Genomic DNA, 14,384 nt, shown 5'->3' with positions numbered 1-14,384 from the left:
ATATACATCATATTGGTAATAATACCATTATGTGAGAAGTGAGATTTTTATAGATAGAGTCAATGGCGACAATTTAGCCATTTAGTCAAATATCGCCACTCGAACCAACATAAGAAGAAGAAGAAGGTATAGCCCCATCTAGTGACAAAAAACTATACAATGGATTGACCTTTTATCAGCTGCTTTTGCATTTGGTGTGTAGGCCTACGTGCCGTCTTTACGTACCTAGCTACCGGTACAAATCGCATTCCCAGGCCAGCAACCCCGGCGTCTAGGCTCCCTTAAAAGACTCGCGTAGCACAGCTACAGGCGCCAACCAGGGCAATTTGCATGCGGCTCGAACGTGCACATATATCGCGCTGTGCATATGCCAGAATTCACGGGACCAACGACCGTAGATCATCTACCTAATAGTAATAAAGTTACCTTCATCACTCAATCGGTTTGCTAGTAAAAATTCGTTCGAGGTAAGTACGGTACGGGCACAAGATCTACTCTAGATCAACATCCAGCTAAGTTTTTTTAGGTTACCCAAGTGAAGTCTGCCGACCCTGCTGAGTAAATACTAGTTAGTGAGTGCTGTCTCAGCTCAGTGTCTGAGTAGGGCCTACACTGTCAGTCATAATCCTGTAATACTAGCTGTGAGTGCAGTGTGTGACTGAGTGTGAAAATGAATGTCTATTTTCGGTTGAACTTTGCACCCGAATAGATCCCAGACCCTGTGCCAATTATGATCAAGGCACGAGTCAATACCTAAGTCCTAACTTGTTAATATTGGTCCAGCAATGTATAGTCACGTATTGTATTACCGGACACTTCCAGACGCGCATATAACTGCGTAGGAAATCAATTTCGTACCGTAAGACTTCCGCAGTTCAATTTCACAGATCAATTCAAAGAACGAGATTGCAAAAACAAGGCGAAAATATAGCTTTTACCTTATTTTTCTCTAAAATGACAGAAAATGCTTGAAATAACATAATAACAAAGTTTTGGCTTTAAGTAACAATTGATCCCAATTGATCTTTTTTCTGATGGAAATACGGACCTGATTTGCCGAATTTCAATCTCGTAGTCGTACGCTCCATCGATTAAATCATCCACGGCTAGTTCTCAATGTACCCGGTACCCCGGCCGTGCGCGAGGTTTACCGTGATGATGGAGAGCCGTCAACGATCAACAGCGCATCGATAGAACTTGATGACCGAGTCTTACGATATGAACGAGCATTAACACTTGGAAGTGCAATATCGAACGCGCAATAAAAAAAAAGGAAATTAGTTAGCAAATGCAAATTTATAACAAAGATCTGCTCAGAATCGTTATAAGAAAGCAAACAAAAACTTAGAATTTACTCATGAGATGATTTATTCCGAAAAAAAATCACACCAATTCTAATACATCATTATAATCGAGAATATTTTTACCTGTCCGGCGCGCATCCGGAAAATATAATTTGTCACGCACGAAAATGATTGTTTTTCGCTGAGGGGTATGCGGCAAGTGCGGTGCAAAGAAAAAACGGTTGGAAAATATAAAATGATTTCATCATTTTCATAATTTTCATAATATTTGGAATAGCAAGTGATAATTTTTCTTGATTGTATTTCCTCTAGTTGTCATTTTTAAAGCACTGAAATGAAAGTGTCCGGCAATAGGATACACTGCCATACACATCCGGAACAGTCTATCAAAGTTAAGCCTAGACGTAACCTTTAAAATCTCAATTAAAGCGACCTTCCATTGACAAATTGTGGGGAAATCAAGCAGGCCAATCGCAGAATAGGGCAGTTCCATGCCAAGGCCCAAGCCCAAGGTAACTAACGTTAGCCAGGACTCAGGCTTCTCTAAAGTTAGAGAGTAAAAATCATGGCTAGGCCTAAATAATTTGCAGCTAGCTGATTAGTCAAAGCGTACCACGTGATCATTCGCGAGAAGTGTCTATCCCTGCACGCCCGTGGGACTTTCGCGCTCCCAAATTGTCTAACCCATGGTCAAAATTTTTGATATTTGATTTAGATCTATTTCATTATTTCTTTCTCATATAAGGTGCTTAATTGCGTTCGAAATTACTTAGCCATCTTATAAAAGGAATAACGCATTTTCCCGTCGTTGTTCAGCCATATGCAGTGCACTCGGGGTTTCATCTTCGTATGCACACTCCACAGTCGCCTCTGGCTCGTGTGGAGTGCGCATGCTCAGAAGAAACCTCTCGTGCACTGTTGCATACTCGCTAAACAACTCCGCGGAATGCGTTATTCCTATACTAATGTATGCTTACTCTCCACGAAGCCAGGATTCATCTGCACTTATTGCCCCAAAACCTGAAACTTTCGCCCCTGAAATTTCTACTTTCCTAGCTTCTAAACGATCTAGCCCTAAATCATGTTGATGGGATACAACTTCATTTCCAACATTTCTACGTTATCGATTTTATTTTTAAACAAGAATTCATTAAAAAAATGAGAAAAATATGAAAAGACGTAAGAGATCAGAGACTTGCCCGATGTTTACGCCGCCATCTTGTTTTCTATCGTTCTTCCCCAACTTTACGCTACCAAGGTTAAGTTTTTGAAATGTCATCATAACCTAGAAAGTGTATGGTCATAGTTCATAAAAGTTGGGTTATCAAGTATTACTGAAAATCCTGCCCGACTTTCAGGTCACATGACAAAGGTCAAAGGTCATTTAGGGTTAATGAAATCTGTTAATCTTAGGGGTATTTGTGGAATGTCATCCTAACTTTAAAAGTTAATGGATATAGTTTATGAAACTCGGACATAAGACTACTAGAGCAACCATGTATCCCTGAATATCTTGTGCGCGTTTCAGTTCACATGACCAAGATCAAAGGTCATTTTAGGTCAATCAACTCTGACCTTGTTGGGGGTATTTGTTGAATTGGCAGCATAACTTAGAAAGTTTATGGATCTACATGTAGTTCATGAAACATAGACAGGAGGGTAATCATTTACATGTAGATTGTAGGAATGATTATTTTGCACATCTTTAATAGATCATGGTCAAGGGTTATTTTAGGTCAATGGACAAAGTATTTTATTTTCAACTGAGTGTTTTCTTTCATGAATAATTAAATTATTCAATAGCCACTGCTGGAAGCGTTCCACTTGTTTTAATTCTGTTGCAAAGCAATTACATACAGGTGAAGAGAATAGAAAAAAACCAACAGGGTGATACCATACTTGTCATACGGGACATTTAAAGAACATTTGACAGTTTTTTGACAAGAAAAACAAAAAATATTCCAGTAACTAGAGGTGATCATCAATCATGTACCGTACTACCAGAGTGTTAGAAAAACCAAGACTTAACATGACTTGAATTCACATCCAGTATGATACAGATTTAAAATAGTAATGTGTCGTACGAACGCAGAAAAGGTGGCTTTTTTAGAAACCTCAAGTTTGTACTCTAAAGTCTGTGAGTTGGACAGATAATTTTCATAGAAACTGAACTCAAATTGATATTCAATTACCCAAGAACAAACACATCTATGAAAGAAAGCAAAATAAACATTCATGAATGAATAAACCAAATTACAATTTTCAAGAACATTGTGGCGTACGGGACACTCAAAATGTGTCGTACGGGACATCTGTAAATTAAAGCCAAACTTTCTTACTTTATGTCTCTTTGACTTCTTTAATCACTTTATTTGGCCGATGAAAATGATAATCCTATCAAACTAAAGACATTGATTACACTGTACATGTTAGAAATCGCTATTGGCTGAATATTTCTGTCAATACATATCATAAACAAAATAATGTGTCGTACGGGACACTTGTGTGTTGTACAGGCACTTGCGTGTTGTACTGGGCAGCCTGAATAAAAGAATGAACTTTTTATCAATCAGAAGGGGAGCATGCCATTGCCCCTAAATTCTTCCTGTTTAATTAAAAGTCTTTTAATAAGTAGTCATTCAGGACAATATAATTAACTAACCTCAATATACAATTGGGTGGGAGCAATATATTATTTGTTTTTCATGATGGGAAATGTACAAGGGTTCACAACATTTTTACGAGCTGAAAAACTTGAGGTTTTGTGTGAAATTATGTTTTAGTGAATTAATTGATTTCAAATACTCTTTTTATGAATAAATGAAACTGTAAATTACGGGGCTAAAATGTTATAATTTTTCATATAAAATGGATATATATGTCACAACTGTTTGTAATTCCACAAAATATTTTTTTCTTAAGAAATGCGGTTCTACTTTTTCAAACCTTTCTGCATTTCATGAAATCATATGGTTTGTCTTATTTTCCAGATTTTTTTGAACAACATGGTATGTCTTATTTTCCAGATTTTTTTTTTACAACTTGAAAAAAGTAAGGAGTTTCAATACTGAATATAAAAAAATTAGTGATCATCAAAGGAAGTCCAAATAGATAATTGATATGTAATTTTTTTTTACATCTTATAATTCCACATTAGCATGCAAGACGAAGTCATCTTCCAGGCTAGAGTGAATCAATTGTAAAGGTTTTCTTTTCATGCTCATTGACAAAGAAATTAACCTGCTCTGACCAGTGAAAATCACCAGTTCAGCTGAAGGGATTCACAAAAGAATACGCCTACATGACATCAATTAAAATGGTCAGAATCACCTATTTCATGTTCTATGGCAAGGCTCCACATTAACTTTTTTTGGTGGTGGCCCGTTCGGGCCACCAAAACCTTCAAATAATTTTTTTTGGTGGCCCACTAATAAAGTTTGGTGGCCCGAAAAATATAAAGAAAAAAATTAATTAAAAATGAATAAAACAAACTGAAATATTCTGCAATCACTAACACGTACCACTATTCTTTGTACATCTTGTATGTAAATCGTGCTTGCTGTTATTTTACTTTGCTTATTTTGTGGTAATACATAAATTGTTCTATCATTGTAAATATGAAATGATTGAAAGAGAAACAAAGAATTGTATTGTTCCCAGGTTGTGTAGATTTTTAATCTCTGTATAGACACATACTCATAATGGTAAAGTAAATAAATAGTGCATATATCAAACTCAGATAGATTTACAAAACACTGATTTTTCCTTTCTTCCTTTTTGATTGTAAAACCTAGATTATGCAGGCCCAAAATCCAGTTTATTTTCTCTTTTCCAGCATATTATAGCAGGAGAAAATCACATGCTGCAGAATTAGAACAATGTGTAAAAGGGGGAAATAAACAAAAATAATTTTTAGAATAGTATATTGAAAAAAGAAAAAAATTGTAAAAATGAATACGTTAAGTGAAATAAAACAAAAGAAAAAATGAAGAAAAAACAAAGAACAGGTCATAAAAAAAATTGAGAAAAAACAAAAGAAAATTTAAGAAAAATAAATAAAACAAAATTATCAAAAAATGGGGAAAACTGTTATTATTCAGTAGAAACATTTTCTTTAATCAGGCATTTTCAATGGGAAGGGGTATAAATGGTTTAATCACTGTGAAAAAAATGAAAGAAAAAAATAAAATGGCAAAAGTTATCTGGAAAAAACAGTGAGAAAATTCCTTCCCTATATTTGACAAAATGATGGAAAAAATTCACATGTCATATCAATGAAATGCCTTCCCAATGTATTTACTTCCTTAAGAGTGGTTTAAGAAGTCATTTGTAAACAAGAAAGAAAGAGCGGCCTATTTATTTTTGGCTCGAAGAGACAGCTTCGAAATAAACCAAATATCAACATACATACAAATGCACATATGGGACTGTGATGTACTCACCTATGTGTTTTATGTGTATTAATACATTTGGAAATCGGTCTTTTTGAGTCAAAAGAGAGGTCATAATTCCTCCTTTTAATGCTTGCATATAATCAGGTTTCAGTAATATGGACTGTAGAAGGGCATTTCATTGGTGTAAAATGTGACTTTGACGTAGATTTCCAAAGTTCTGGGGAAGATTTCTTAGCAGTAACATTTCGTATCGCAGCTCCCTGGGTCTGAATAGTCTGCTCGCGCACAGCTAGCTAGCTGCATTGGTTTCATGCATGCAAAGCTCAGCCAGACAGCCGGCGGCGAGTTTCCGTTTTACACCCTGGCGAAGGCATTTTCCGGAAAAGTAGCCAAAAAGCGACTAGTGAAGAGTCTACGTCTACGTTTGTTTACATTATCAGCTGGGCGCGCGATCCAAAGTCCGCACCGAAGTTATCCGCAGAGCTTATACTTTCCAGGTTCAATACGAATGTTTGCCTTGATCATTTGCCTTGCCGATTTGCTGATGTCTGTCTTTCTATCTGTCTATATATCTATCTCTCAAATTCTATCTCTATCTATGTAACTGCAGTATCTATCTAATAATCTTCTCTGTCTCTCTCATTCTTTATCTAACATCTATCTATCTCAAATTCTCTATCTCTATCTATCCATCTGTCTGTCTTTTTCTCTATTTCTCTTTTTCCGTCCATATATCTATAAAACATATCTCCATCTCTCAAGTTCTCTCCCCCATCCATCTATCTATCTATCTTCTATCTATTTTTGTAACTACAGTATCTATCTATCTGTTAATTTGTTGATAATCTTCCCTGTCTCATTCTTTATCTATTTAACATCTATCTATCTCTCAAATTCTCTCCCTCTCTCCCTATCTATCTATCCATCTGTCTGTCTTTCTTTATTTCTCTCTATCTATTTATCTATCTATTTTTATCATAACTTCAGTATTGTAACAGTAAATTTTGCTGGGTCTATCTATTTTAATCTTTTTTCTTACATTTGGCTTTCCATACTTTATTGTTTACATTCAACTTGTTTATTTCCATTCCCACTCATCTCATCCTTCTTTCCATCCTCTCAATCCACATACATTGTCATGATCTCATCTTTCATTCCATCTCCACAATACATCTCACATAGCAACACAGGTTCATTGCATTTCATTCATTCATTCAGTTTCCCCTCAGTCATGCTTCCTGGATTTCCATTAGCTTTCCACTCCACATGGTCTTATTGTTTAATTCTCATTAGGATTCAGTTTAACTCATGATCACCCTTCTCTATTCTCTGATTGGTTCTTATTTTTAAATAGGGTTAGTTCATTTTATAGTCCATACCATTTTCCTTGTATTTGATTGGTTGATTTCTATGATTATCCAATGTGGGTACATTGGCAGAAGATAAGATTGGGAAAGTAAAGTCAGTGCTGATCAGGACTTCATCTTGTAAACTTCTAATTTATTTTGTGTACACCCTATCTTCAGTTTAATAATTTTAGTTTAATTAAAGTAAGGTGAGCTTTGGAGATTGAATTACAGGAGAGCATAGGAGACTGAGTTTGGAAGTGTACAAACGGTCATGTTACAGTATCTATCTGTTAATAATCTCTGTCTCTCTCACTTTTAAATCTATTTAACATCTATCTCAAATTCTCTATCTATCTCTCTATCCATCTATCTATCCATCTGTCTGTCTTTCTCTCATTCTCTCTATCTATCTATTTATCTATCTATTTTTTTAACCTAGAGTATCTATCTATCTGTTAAATTGTTAATATTCTTTGTCTCTCTCCCTCTTAATATCTATCTCTCATCTATCTCTCAAATCCTCTATCTATCCATCTGTCTGTCTTTCTATATTTCTCTCTATCTATCTATCTATGTATCTATCTATCTGTTAATTTGTCTATCCTGTCTCTCTCATTCTTTATCTTTCTATCTATCTAACATCTATCTATCTGTCTCTCAAATTCTCTATCTCTCCTTCTTTAGCATCTGTCTGTCTTTTTTCTCTCTCTCTTTGTTCGTCCATATTTCTATCTATAACATCTCTCTCTCTTTCTCTCTCTCCCCCTCTCCCTCTATATATCGACCTCTGTCTCCCCCCTCTCTATTTATCTATCTATTCATCCATCTCTCCCTCTTTCTCTCTCTTTCTATCTATCTATCCACCTCTCTCTCTCTGTCTCTCTCTCTCTCTATTTCTATATATCTATCTTTCTATCTTGTCTCTATCTATTTATCAGTCTTCTATATCTATCTTACGGTAGCTTCTAAGTGTATCAATCCATCAAACTTCAATTTGTCTTTCCATTATAAGTATCTGTTTATTTTGATTTTGTCTGTCATTCTATTCATTTTAATTTATTTTTAGAAAAAAAAACTATCATAAACAACGCGACTGCAAAAGCATGTTCGGATTTCAATCATAGAGATGTATATTGATTTAACTCCTGACTGCCGCTCTCTCTGTACATGAAGTGCCGAGGAACTCTGTGCTCTGATCAGTAACTGCAAATTGCATGCGGTGGTGGACTCGCCTGTGTCGCACGCTGAATGCAACCAGCGACGTGTGTAGACTCTTCACTAGTCGCTTTTTGGCTACTTTTCCGGAAAATGCCTTCGCCAGGGTGTAAAACGGAAACGCGCCAGCCAGCTGAATAATAGTTACTGTATGCTAGCGGTAGGCCTACATACATGTACTCATGACTATGCAATCTTTGTGTGTGTGTGTATTTGTGTGTAGATTAACAAAAAAGGCGCATGACGAATTGGCTTGCAATTTTAACTGTAGAAATTTGATAAATGCATGCAAAATCGGGAGAAAAATTGCGCTACTTTGAAAATTATTGGTTGCCCGATTCGGGCCACCAAAACTTAACATTTTTTCAATAATGGTTGCCCGAGATGAATTTTTGGTGGCCCCGGGCCACCGCTAATGTCGAGCCTTGTCTATGGAGATAAAAAAAAGTACTTTTCGGGTCACTTTATGTCAAATCAATTATTTGAATAGGCCTACTATTTATAGTTTCTGAATCCAAATCCTGCAATTAAATGCATTATAATTATATTGTGTGTCATACGGGACAACTTTTAATAGGACAATTATTGAAAAATGAAGGGCAGTAATTAGATCCTTATGGGATAAATCGATCACCCATGGGTCAAAAATAGAAAAACTGATATTGTGAAATTGCATCATCAAAAATAAAGTTGTAGGAAAAACTTTTTTGCATTTTCATGTGTCATACGAGACTTTGCCAAAAATAGATTCGGAAAAATCAGGGCTGCCCCTATTATGGATCATGAAAATGTTGTAGATATTATTTGGAACCATCAATGATACATTATTCCATTGCAATATTTTCCATTGACCTATTTTTAATCTTCTCGTGCTTTGCCAATAATTGTTTCGGGCAGTGTTCGTACTTGACTATTTACATGTAATTAGCAAAATTATTGAAAATTCCATTGTCCCCCCCCAAAAAAAAAAAACTACAGGTATATCTGACTTCACTTTTGGTTAAAACTGATAATTTTCATAAAATTTAGGTGCAGGGTATCATAGTAAAATATTACACTACTTATGACTTATTGAAAGCATGTTGAAATTTATATTTTTGAAGTTCTAGTGTGGAATCACCCAACATGGACTTCAGTTACATTAACTTCTCTTGAGTGTAGTAAGTTAGATATTCAGGGATCTGGATAGGCCTACTTGTACATGTTAAGTGTGCATTTTATCAATTTCTGCTTTATTCTAGAATCATGATCAAGTACAGTTTGACTTCAATATCAGAGGTACCAGTATTGATCATGGTTTTTATGTAAGCTCAGCTGTCACAGAAGCGTTGCTAGTTCAGCTTTCCCACTCACACATTTGACAGATTGTATATTTTTGGGACATTAGAATGAAAAGTGATTTATCAAGGCTGCTAGAGTCAGCCCTCTTTCCCTCACTCCCATTCTGCCTTTAGGATAAAAGTTAACACACTGCACTGAGTTTTCAAGTGAAACTGAAGGAAATGGTAAAGAATTTGATGGCAGTCCTTAAAAAAAGGAGTGTTAAAGTCTGATATTGAGCAGCATTAATGTTGACTTAGCTTTAATAGAGGTCATACTTGGGTGTCAACCTATTTCCTGTAATTTCATTGTACTTCTATACATTTCAAGTTCAACCTGGGCAATGACCGACCAGCCTACTGCACCCCTCAGCACAGGGAAGTTCAATTGCTATGCCAAGTACTTATCCAGGACAAATGATCCCCTTTTCAGTCTTATTGCAAAGAGTAAGCACTTATTATTAAAGCTAGTCAGGTTGAATTAAAAAAAGAAAATACTGTCTTCAGTTGGTTCTGAAAGAGGAGTCCTTGCATTAAACCTACAGGTACATGTAGTCTTGAGGACTCCATGATGATGTCTTTTTAAAAAAAATGATATACTTCATCATTGGAGTCTTGGACCCCCGTCCATATGCATAAGAGACTGACCAAAACAGATGGATTTTCCATCTTTTTTATTAAAAATCACGTAATATTGGTCATGATTTTAGTTATCTCTACACCTTCCCACGCCTAATGCATAGGAAGGTTTAAAAAAAAAACAGTCAATTAAAATGTAAAAAAATAAAGGTTTCTTACCAGACCGATGTCGTGTAGATCCCTCGATCCAAATGTACACAATGCAAGTACAATAGGGTCGACCCTTGAACCGCTTACGTATGACGTACATCCGGTTAGCGATGCCAATTTGAAGAACAATTTATAGATAAAATTTATTATTTTACAAATAATCATAGAATCCAGTTTTTATGAAAAGTCCTCTCCCATAGATGTTACAAGCAACATGTGCAAAAACGACATGAATGTGTTATTAAATTGAAACTTCTTACGATGATGCCTTTATCAATTTAAAAGACATAATTCAGAAAGAGTAATTCCTCCTGAAGCTGTAACAACATATACGGTATGTACATTGATCATTGAGTGTATATCGGTCAGTGTTTATGGAGTTAGAGTCAAATTTGCATGATTTTAATGTCATACATGTACATGCAAACTGGAATTTTTGAGTTCTTAAGCCATTTAGATGATATTAAAGGTGAAATGAGTCTTACAAGTATATTTATGATTCATACTATACGGTGCGTATAAAAAAAAAGTTTACACTTCGAAAAAATCCTGTAAAATGATACATTTGTAATATCCTGACAATTTTTCCACATTTTAACATTGGTACAGATCCATTTACTGAAATGAGGATGTAACTGTCAAAAAATATTTCCGCTTGAGTGAGCACCACTTACTTTTGAAAAGTTAATGAAAAATGATTTGCGCAGAACTTTGAAATAGTTATGCGAATAAAAGTAGACCCTAATCATGAATAACATGTGGAATTTAGCTAGTAAAATTGATTTTAAGATATCGTTTTTAACTTGTTTCCTTGCCCAAACCACTTCGAGGAGTGCATTGCGCCCCACCCCACTCCTCCACACACCAAGGCCATCGTGACAATATTTGCTTTACACTGAGCTGTGATTTACATAAAATGGCGTAGGCTTGATTTTCATTTTGTTAATCATTGTCAAGCTTGGGAAAAGTGTGGAGAAACAAGTATTAAATGGTAAATGAAATGCAAACCCACTTTAAATGATAAAAAACGGATCCAGCTGGCACAAAAAGGGTAATGGTTGTGTTTACTAAGTGTTGAAATTTCAATTTGGGTGGCAAAATTGTTAGAAAATGCTTGAATGTATATGTTTTATTTCAATTGACTAAAAGTGCAAGGGAAATGTATGAGAAATGTTTCGCAGGGTAAGTTTGATTTCACCCTTTCACCTTACACAGCGTACAAATGAGCATTTCCGTGCAAACAGATTTCTGCGAGCTTTACAAAAATGGACAGTACTCACTCAAGTGTAACATTCTGTCAAAACTTGTACTTCATTGGATAGATGAGACCCAAACCCAAGATTATATATGAAAAAATTACCCACATGTTGTGTATTTTTTAATTCCAGGGGCTTTGTCAAAGTGTAAATTTTTTTTTTGATACGCACTGTATAGTATCCAAATATGAAAAAAAAAATGTGGTTCTCCATTCATTCTGAAGAGCTACATGATTGTTGCTTGATGTATAAATAAATTATCACAAACAACTAAAAATAAATTTAAAAAATGATACAAGATGCAAATCACACTCTTTAATTCTTATGAGGATTGCACTAATGACAAAACTGCACCGGCCCTGTACAAGGATGTATTTTATTCCATCATGTCTTGCACTGTTAGACTCTTTGCATAGTGATGCATCTTAATACTTTATGCTTTGAAAATGGCTTAAACTATTATGTTGACATACTGGTAGTTAATGCTAATCTGTCTGCCATGTTCAGACATGGTGATATCAGATGTTCATGTCAGACATGCAAGGTTATTTGGATAGTATCACCTGACCATGCTTGCCAACATAGAAAACTGCAATAGCGGTAGACTTTGCGAGGGAGTGGGGGAGGGCCCTCGCAAGGCTAGAGACATTGGAAATTTTGAAATCTATTAAATGCATCTCTTGAAGTGCTTGATAATTATGCTCCTTTTTTACGTCACATATCAAATTAAGACTGAGCTTGTCTTTCAAGAAAATTGCCAGCTCTCGCTACGCGCCGTCTGTGTGAAATGTCTCTATGTATAATGTCACATATTTCGCTGGAAATGTTTGGGGGGTTTTTTGTCTTATAAACATGGTTTGAAAGTATTGACTTTCAGTTTATCAACAAATTTCAGCTCGCACTTGCATCATGAAAATTCTTGAAAATGCCGTGTACACCTTAATTACAAAAGGTTGATTGAAATAAAAAGAAAAAATCCAACAAGTGTAAGTTGTGTAACACTGAAAATTCCATCCAAATCAGACGTAAAATTAAAGTTATGACATTTAAAATTTCACCAATCAGTTTTATGCACATCCTGTTGTGAAAAAGAGACTGATTACACCACCCACTCACTATTTTCTATTTCATATACATTGATTTACTTTGATTTTATCCTCATTGTCGTGAAACAAAGTTTTGTTTCTCCTGAAAATGTGGAATTACCTCTGCTTTAACACTTTGTGGTTCAGTTATGTTGGTCGTTGTCAAATCTATAAAAATTGAAATATTGTATACTTCATACAATGAAAAACAAAAGAAATAGTGAGGAATATATCCACTCTCAGTCTCATTTGCATATCATTGAGTGTGTACAATGTACATAACTGACTTGTGAAAAATAAGTGAAACTTTGAAATGTCAGTCAGCCATCCCATTGTGACTCGTGTGACATTCACACAAAATTTTACCTTCTTAAGGTTAATTACTTGAAAATCATATATTGCACATATCTATTTCCTATTTATTTCAATCAAAGTATTGATAATATACATTGTCCACCAAAAATTTTGAATTTGGAGTAGTTTTTGTAGGAGATATTTCAATTTGTTTGTTTGTTGTGACGCGCGTGACACAACACTTGAAGATTCCTGACTTTACTGTATTTGTCTGTAATTTCCTAAGAAGATACCAGATTTTGATAGAATTTTCTGGAGAGTATTTTGAAACATCTGGAAATATTATTTAAAAATTCATTGACACCTGACTTCTTGTTTTGAGTCGATTGCCATTTGTAAATGTGACTCGCATGACACATGAATGTGACTAGCAAATGGTTAGTTTCAATATATTGGTTTGACAGTTGCCAACATTGGAAATTTTTATTCTAAGATTTTTTGTAATAAGTTGTAAAACTCAATCAAGATTTTTTAATGATGCATAATAATCATATTATGGAATGTTATAAGAAAACCGGTATGTATCCATGTTTTCTGAGATTTACTGGCAAACAGTTAAACAAAGAATTATATATTTTATCAATCCCAAAACTATCGAATGCCCTCATATTTGGAAAATGTAACTACTCAATAAAAAAGTTCTGTTCGTTTTGCTTTATTCTGCTATAACTCCCCACTGTTCTTAACAGCACTGGAAACTTAACTTTCTGTTTTTATGGTTTAATAATTGTTACCGAGAACTAAGCTTCTTTTTCTACCCGTTATGCTACGGTTATGCTACATGTACAGTACATGTACTCTCTCCCCACTATTTTTAACAATACTTAGAACAAAGTTTTTGTTTTTATTCATTATCCCCCTTCCCCTTTATTTTTAACAATACCAAGAACTGAGTTTTTGTTTCTACCCATTATACTCTAACTCTCCGCTATCTTTAACAAAACCGAAAACTGAGTCACTGCATTGTTACAATTTCGTACAATGTATAAGTGCAATAATTATTACGAATCATTGGACTAGGCAAAGTATAAGCTTTTTACTTAGTTTAACGTAGCTTTAACTCTTTTTTTCTGTTCAGTTCTACTGTAATCTATTAAAGGGCATAGGCTGGTTTGAGCTTAGGGAGGTGCACATCTTGAGGATGTGAATCTAGAATGTGGAAAATCAGCTGTTGAAAGCAGAAGAAGGGGTTCAAATTGTGTTTTGCTTGCCAGTGTCTGAACTCTTCTGCCTCAGGGAGAGGTATCACTAAGTGCACCACCACCCCCCCCCCCACAGCCTACGCCCTTGCTATTATCTTTCTATTCGCGAATTCATAC

General features: G+C 35.2%; 1 protein-coding gene across 1 annotated transcript in view; it reads left to right on the top strand.

Annotated features, from left to right (window-relative positions):
* Positions 1 to 237: 237 nt before the first annotated feature.
* The window catches only part of LOC121411240 (pyruvate kinase PKM-like), a 29,765-nt gene continuing 15,618 nt past the window's right edge, over positions 238 to 14,384 (top strand). Inside the window, exon 1 of the mRNA XM_041603849.1 lies at positions 238 to 467. The gene's annotated coding sequence lies outside the window, so the exon portion shown is untranslated. The remainder of the gene's footprint in view (positions 468 to 14,384) is intronic.

This window comes from Lytechinus variegatus, chromosome 3 (genome assembly GCF_018143015.1).
Source record: "Lytechinus variegatus isolate NC3 chromosome 3, Lvar_3.0, whole genome shotgun sequence".
In the NCBI taxonomy this organism is placed as follows: Eukaryota; Metazoa; Echinodermata; class Echinoidea; order Temnopleuroida; family Toxopneustidae; genus Lytechinus; species Lytechinus variegatus.
This window is presented reverse-complemented; position numbering and strand designations above follow the sequence as displayed.